The sequence below is a fragment of the Lonchura striata genome, chromosome 15 (assembly GCF_046129695.1).
Source record: "Lonchura striata isolate bLonStr1 chromosome 15, bLonStr1.mat, whole genome shotgun sequence".
Classification (NCBI taxonomy): Eukaryota; Metazoa; Chordata; class Aves; order Passeriformes; family Estrildidae; genus Lonchura; species Lonchura striata.
The window spans coordinates 14,812,959-14,819,333 of NC_134617.1; the positions used below are offsets into that span (position 1 = coordinate 14,812,959).

At 38.2% G+C, this 6,375-nt stretch overlaps 1 long non-coding RNA gene across 1 annotated transcript; it reads left to right on the top strand.

Moving 5' to 3' along the window:
* The first annotated feature begins 2,257 nt into the window (after window positions 1-2,257).
* On the top strand, window positions 2,258-4,323 carry LOC144247147 (uncharacterized). Its single transcript, XR_013340843.1, has 3 exons — window positions 2,258-2,335; window positions 2,877-2,959; window positions 4,279-4,323. It is a non-coding gene; the product is annotated as an uncharacterized LOC144247147 (long non-coding RNA).
* The last annotated feature ends 2,052 nt before the right edge of the window (window positions 4,324-6,375 follow it).

The window sequence follows — 6,375 nt, forward strand, 5'->3', positions numbered from 1 at the left end:
TTCAGGCAAAGAGCAAACTGCAGCTCATAAACTGAAATGCTGATGTGAAATTGCCAGCAACACCTACGAGAATGCTCCTCACAGAGGTATAACTTAATAATTTAAACCTGTAATTTCAGTGTTTCAGTTTGAAATATTGCCTTATAAAGGAAAATCCAGAAAGTGTTTCTGTTCCAAGTAAATTCAAGTGTAGAAATTAAATATCTCTTACTCTCTTTTTTTTTTTTTTTAATGCCGCATACAGGCAATTTCCTGCACTGTTGGTCACCTTGTTGGTTAATACCTCACATTGTTGAAGATTATTTTTAGAAAGGCCCTGCCTTTAAGAACCACTCTATCTGGTTTGTCCAATTAGTTCTGGCAACTCAGTTTATTGTACATATTTTGAATCTAATTATTCTGGTTATTATTTTTCCTTGCACTGTTAGTTTACAGAAAAATGGGAAGTGCAATGGGAATGATTATTTATACGATGTTGAAAAAACATCCAAATGTAGAAAGTAAACTGACAGAAAGAGGGTTTATCAGTTGAAGCATTCTGCTTTACAGGTTAGTGAAGGAAATAACTGCTCCTTCTACTGACACAAATATTTTTCAGGACCTTGCTAGGATACCATTTTGCTTTTTTGTATCTATATTTATATAAACTTTTGTAGGTTCTTTTATATTTAGAGGACATATAAAATCATCTTGTATGTTCTTTTGTACACAGCTCTATATTGTATTCTACCAGTAAAATCAGCAGCTTCAGCTGGACTTTTTCCTTAGAGGCCACAGAAAGGGCACAGTTAACTTGTTTGCACTGGGGTGCTGGCAAGAGGTTGTAAATTGAAAGGCTGTAGTACAGGAATTAGTCTATGTGTGAAGGGTTTCCTGCTCTGCATTTCTCATCTCCAGAAAGCCCCGCAATGTAAGCAGCATATCATGTTTTCTCTTTGAATCACAGTTTAATTGTGCCATACCAGAAAATGCTGTTCTGAGTTCCAATTCAGTCATAAACCAATACATTTAGAATGCTTTGTTTTAAAGAAGAAATATCATGAAAGCATATCCCAAGCACACCCTGTCCATCTGTTCTCTACTGCACATCCAAGTAATTCCACTCTCCTCAGAGGTGCTGGTTATTCCTTCTCCACTGGTGCCAAACAACGAGTTCAAAATACTGATGAATGCTGAGCAGCAGGAAAAGTGGTTCCAGTAAATTAAAGAAAAGTGCTGACAGCCATTCCCCTGCTTGGTGTCCCTGGCTTTATGTACTACAGCACAGACTGGGGAAGAAATGAGCAGTTCCCAAGCTCAGTCATTAGTTAGCAGGCTTTGTTGATTCCAACTCAAGTCAAGTGTGTGATTCTGAGGGCAGTGGTCATTGTTAAATTAACACTGAGCATGGTCTAAATGGATAAATCTGTCCAGCAAAGTGCTTCTCTTGGCTTCCTTAAATTTAGGTTCACTATTAAGCTTTGCTCAAATAGTATAACTTACTTTACTCCATGTGAATGTGAATTGATGACCAAAAGGAACTGACTTATCAATTAAGTTGCTGCACATGCAATAAGCTCTCCCAAGGCAGGGCTTCAAAAGCCAGCAGGAAATTCATTCCTCATCCACCACCCCCTGCTGACACCTCAGTCCTCTCGTCTCCATTTCTTCTTCAGCTTTTGCAACATTTGCAATTGCTTTTTACCATCCTCTTCTGAAGTTGTGACTCCCCCAGGACTCTTGCAACCCACTGACCTCTGATGTGCTGGGAGAGGGACACACCACGGGGCTTTCCTTGCCGAGAGGCTGCCCCTGGGGGTCTGCACATCCTCCTGCTGCAGGAGGGAGCAGCTCATCCTGGCTGTGGCAGCAGCATGTGCTCCTGCTGCCTGCAAGTGCTCCAGGCCAGCTTGGACAGGGCTTGGAGCAGCCTGGACTAGTGGAAGGTGTCCCTGTCCCTGGCAGGCAAGGCAGAGCCAGATTACCTCTATGGTGCCTTCCAACATAAACCATATTTCAGCTCATTTTGGAGTTTTGGTGCACTGGCTCCTGTGCAGGGGCTTCAGCCAGTACAGGGCAGTGACCCACAGGAGCCCAAAGGAGCTGTGGCCTCCCTGAGGTCTTTTTGGGGGGCACTTACTGCCCCAGGGCTGAGCACCCTCTGCCTCGTGTCATTGCACCCCATCTGAAAACACACCCCAGGATGAAATAACCCTCCTCCCCTTTTTTCTCCCCCTTTTATAGGGTTGGAACATCTTACCAGTGACTGTCACACACTTCAGCTTGCCCAAAGGTGTCCTGACGTGTAAGGAGAGACAAGCAGGAAGAATGGGGGAAGAACAAGCCCAGGGATCTGGTATTCAATCTCTGCTCTGTTACTGGCCAGCAGACAGGGCCAAAAGAGTGTTTTAGAGTCTCTTTAAAAGCCTCAGATCATTGTGTGGCCCGGGGAAGATGCACCACCATAGACAGTCAACACTTTTTTTGTGTGTGTTTTAGATTTTCCGTCCATAAATTGGTGTTAGAAACCAATTGCAATGCCTTTTTAGCTCTCTCAGAAAAATTCAGTTTAAAAAGCACAGGAATATGTTAGAGGAATTCTTCATCACCATTACTCAAACACTTACACACTGTTGGTAATTCCAGCTTGAACTCCTGAAAAAATTCTGAAATGCTGTCCCTAAAAGAAAGTAAAATAAATAAAACCCAAGTTTTTCATTCTTCCTCAGATTAATTAAGACCATTTGAGCTCTTAGACTCTACTTTAAAATAACACTAATGAAACTAATGTCTAGTTGTTATATTTTTAAAATTTTATTATATATTTTATGTGAGATATTTACATTTATATGTTTTATACTTAATAATCCTTAATAATTTGGGAGTTGTCTTTTCAGAAGCCTCAGCCATGACTGATGAACTCAACATAAAGCCACTGACTGAAGGGAAAAGGGACTCAGACAAAGAATCTATGTTAAATGTATGTTACTTTTTTTGGTCATGCTTCTTAATGTGCTGAGATTTTCTACATAAGGAAGACTATTTATGAATCAAACAGTTTTTCCAGATTTTAGAATTTCTGAATGATAAGTAGAGAGTTTATAACTAGGCCAGAAACTGTGCTATGTGCACTTCTCTTTGAAATGTTTCATAAGGAAAAAAATTCCTTGAGGAGCATAGTACATTTGAAATTTCAAATTATATTTCATTTCAAATGGTTAATAGTCTTAATTATGTCTAGATTTTGATTGGTTTTTAATTGAACGTTAAAGGCAGGAAATTTAAGTTTCTAAAGTAGACAAGCAGGTACTGATAATAAACGAATTACGAATGTTTCTGAGCATGTTTCGGCAGATTCAGTAACACTCAGTGTTAATAGTGACCAGGTGTTGGCCACGTTAATGTCACTGTAGCTCCATCTTGTGGCTGAATGATTATTCTCGATTAATTTTTGATTCCGTACGAAAAGCTTGGTCGAAAACAAACATGAAAAATGATGCTGAGAGGAATTCATAAACACGATTAATTTAACTGTGGTTGTTTCTATAAGAAAAATGTGTCAGGAAAAAAGCTCCAGCCCTGAGTGTTTTTTGCTCGCCTTCCATAGTTGTAATTTGCCATGTCTATGTGGATAATTATAAACCGGGGGAAGTTTTAGTTAAATATTATTTAAGAAAATGAAAGCAAAAATGTCATTAGTATTATTATTATATATACCAATGAGTTTATGAGTCATATATACCCTGCCAGTCATGTTTTGTTCCTATTTCATACAGGCGATCAAAAATTCTGATGGACAGTTTAACCTTGAGGCTGCAATTAAAAATGTTGGCACAATGTCTAATGAGTTGAAGAAAATAAATGGTAATTCTGATTTCACCATCCAGTTAAACAAAAAAACTGTGTAAGACCTTCTTCTAAGAGTCTGCAGTTGGAATGGCCTGGTTTTCTGTGTTAGACAACTGGGTTTTAATGTAATGAAGCAATAGCTTTGCTCTTGTGTTTTGAAAAATTAATGGAACAGTAGCTAGAGAGCAATAGAATCATTAGTTAATCATGCTAGGTGATCAGTCATTCTTTCTAGGAACACTGAGAGTCTTCTAATGCAATTAGAAAAAAAAAAATATTGCTAACATGCTAACACCAACTGAATTTAACCATCTTGAAGCAAGTGAAACAAGGCAATCCTTCAACTTCTTGAGTGAGTTGATAGATGAACACTAAAACAATGCTGTCTGTAGATATCATTCACTGTCACTCAATAAATGCCATGCTGATATACTGCCCTTTGTCTTTCAGTGGAAAGCCAGCTGCTGCTTTGTGACCTGATTTTGAATTTCAACCATCCTATGAAGGCCAAAGATTTAAGAGAAGCTGAAGAAAAGACTTGGAGTTTGACTGATTAAGTAACATCTATTTTCATGTATTGCCTTCTATTAATACTGCTGAAGTTGCTGCTTCTTCTTTTTTCTTCTTCTTCTTTCTTCTTCACCTTCTTTCTTTTAATTAACTTTGAACTGTACAATGATAGCATGGTTTCTCACAGGTAGACTTTGTTTTAAACTAAACATGTGGAATGGAAAAAAAAGTAGGTTATTGGTTCTGAGTGGTTTTTTTCAACCCACATTTCCTAAATTAAGCCCACTAGGGCTGGAAAGACTGATGTAATTAATTTAAAAGATCAGGAAGCTGAGTTTGAAGTTTCTCACATGGTTTTCTCCTTTTAAACAAAAACGTGTTGGAGCAGTTACAGAAGATTTGAAATTTACTTCAAGTCACTGTCTCTTGTCTCAGTTGTGCTTGAGGAAACAGGATAAGAAACTGCCAGTGAAGGAGGAACTACAATCTGTGTTTTGAGCTGCCTTCCTCATCTTAAAAATGTTGCTGAGGAAAGGGTCAAAGAGCAGATTACTTCTGGAAAACCAAAAATGCTTTCTATTCTAGTTTCTGTAATAACTCTGTAATGCAACTAGCTACAAGAACAGGGAGGAATTTGTGGTTTCACTGCTCTGTCCCGAAATATTCTTGGCCCAACATTTGCATTGCCATTCTTTTCCTGTAGTTCATTACAATTCATATTCAATCATATTTGTGGACATGTTTGAATGTTGAGATGTAGCTTTATTCCTACACCAAATATGTTTATTTGAATAATCAAATAGAGATTTATTCTACTTTAAAAATATGCAGTGTTAGAATTTGTTATGCTGGTTTATATTTTATTTCTCTCTCACTGGTGAGATTATTTAAACTAATAAAACACAATTCCATAGGAGGTGTTTCTGGGTTGTCAGATTTTTTCAAGGCAGGGCAATGGAATAGAATTACAGTTCAGAAGAGTCAGTGGTGATATGGGGGATGATGTTCTTAATTTTTACAGTTTTTGAAAAAGACAGATTAGAACTGACTTTTCTTTCACCAGGTAAGTAGTCCGTTTTTTAAAATATTGGGCTAGAATAAGTTTTTGTCAGCTGAAGGATTTTTTAGATTTTATTTTTCTCCTTTATTTTTGGACTCATAATTACATGAAAATGAACTTTGCTAACTTTGAATTCCAGCTCTTACCTAAACATCTTAGAAAGGAACAATTACAAAACATGCATCTATAAATAAAACTGTTTATGAAATCTGATTATGTTATTTGAGAAGCTTTACAGATTGTATGGAAGGTATTTTCTACCTTGAATTTTGGTTCCAGTGGACACCATGGCTTTAAAGGAGCAAAAGTGTGACAGAAGTCATAATTATCAAACCAAGGTTTGTCAGAACACAAAGGAAATTTAAAGCCAAGGCAACCCAATCCAAATGATTGGATAAATCCCACTTAACAAAGGGGAAAACTCTTGATACAGGATTCTTCAATGTTTCTCAGCTACAACTTACATTTGTGAACTGTGAGTGTCCCTTTTTTTCCTTTAAGAAATACAGTTAAACAGAAAGCAGTTTGCAAGAGGAACTAAGTTTGGCCTGACTCTGTGTGCTTTCTAATAGATTTGGGGGTGTTCTGCCACGTAAGGGTCACATGATGATAATTTTGTTGATGTGCTCCCTGTAAAAATGCAGTTGCTTGATTCAGTCAGAAAGACACAGCTGAAGAGAGATCTGTGTGGAGAAAATCTTCTCTCTGCGTGAGGTCAGGGATTGTAGGAAATACAAAATTCCAGCTGTGGGCTGAGGCACGGGATCCCCCGTGCTGTGCAGAGAGCAGGTGCTCTGTGGGTGTGGTGTTTTCCTGGAAATGTGGGAAAAAAACAGTTTCACAGCTGAATAACCCAGACACAGACCCTGACAGGCACCTGCATTTCCAGGCTTGGAGGGCTTTTGGTGCCACTGAAACCTGTGTGTCTTTCAGATCTGAGTTGATCTCTTCATGGAAGTGAGCAGAGTTCGATTTAT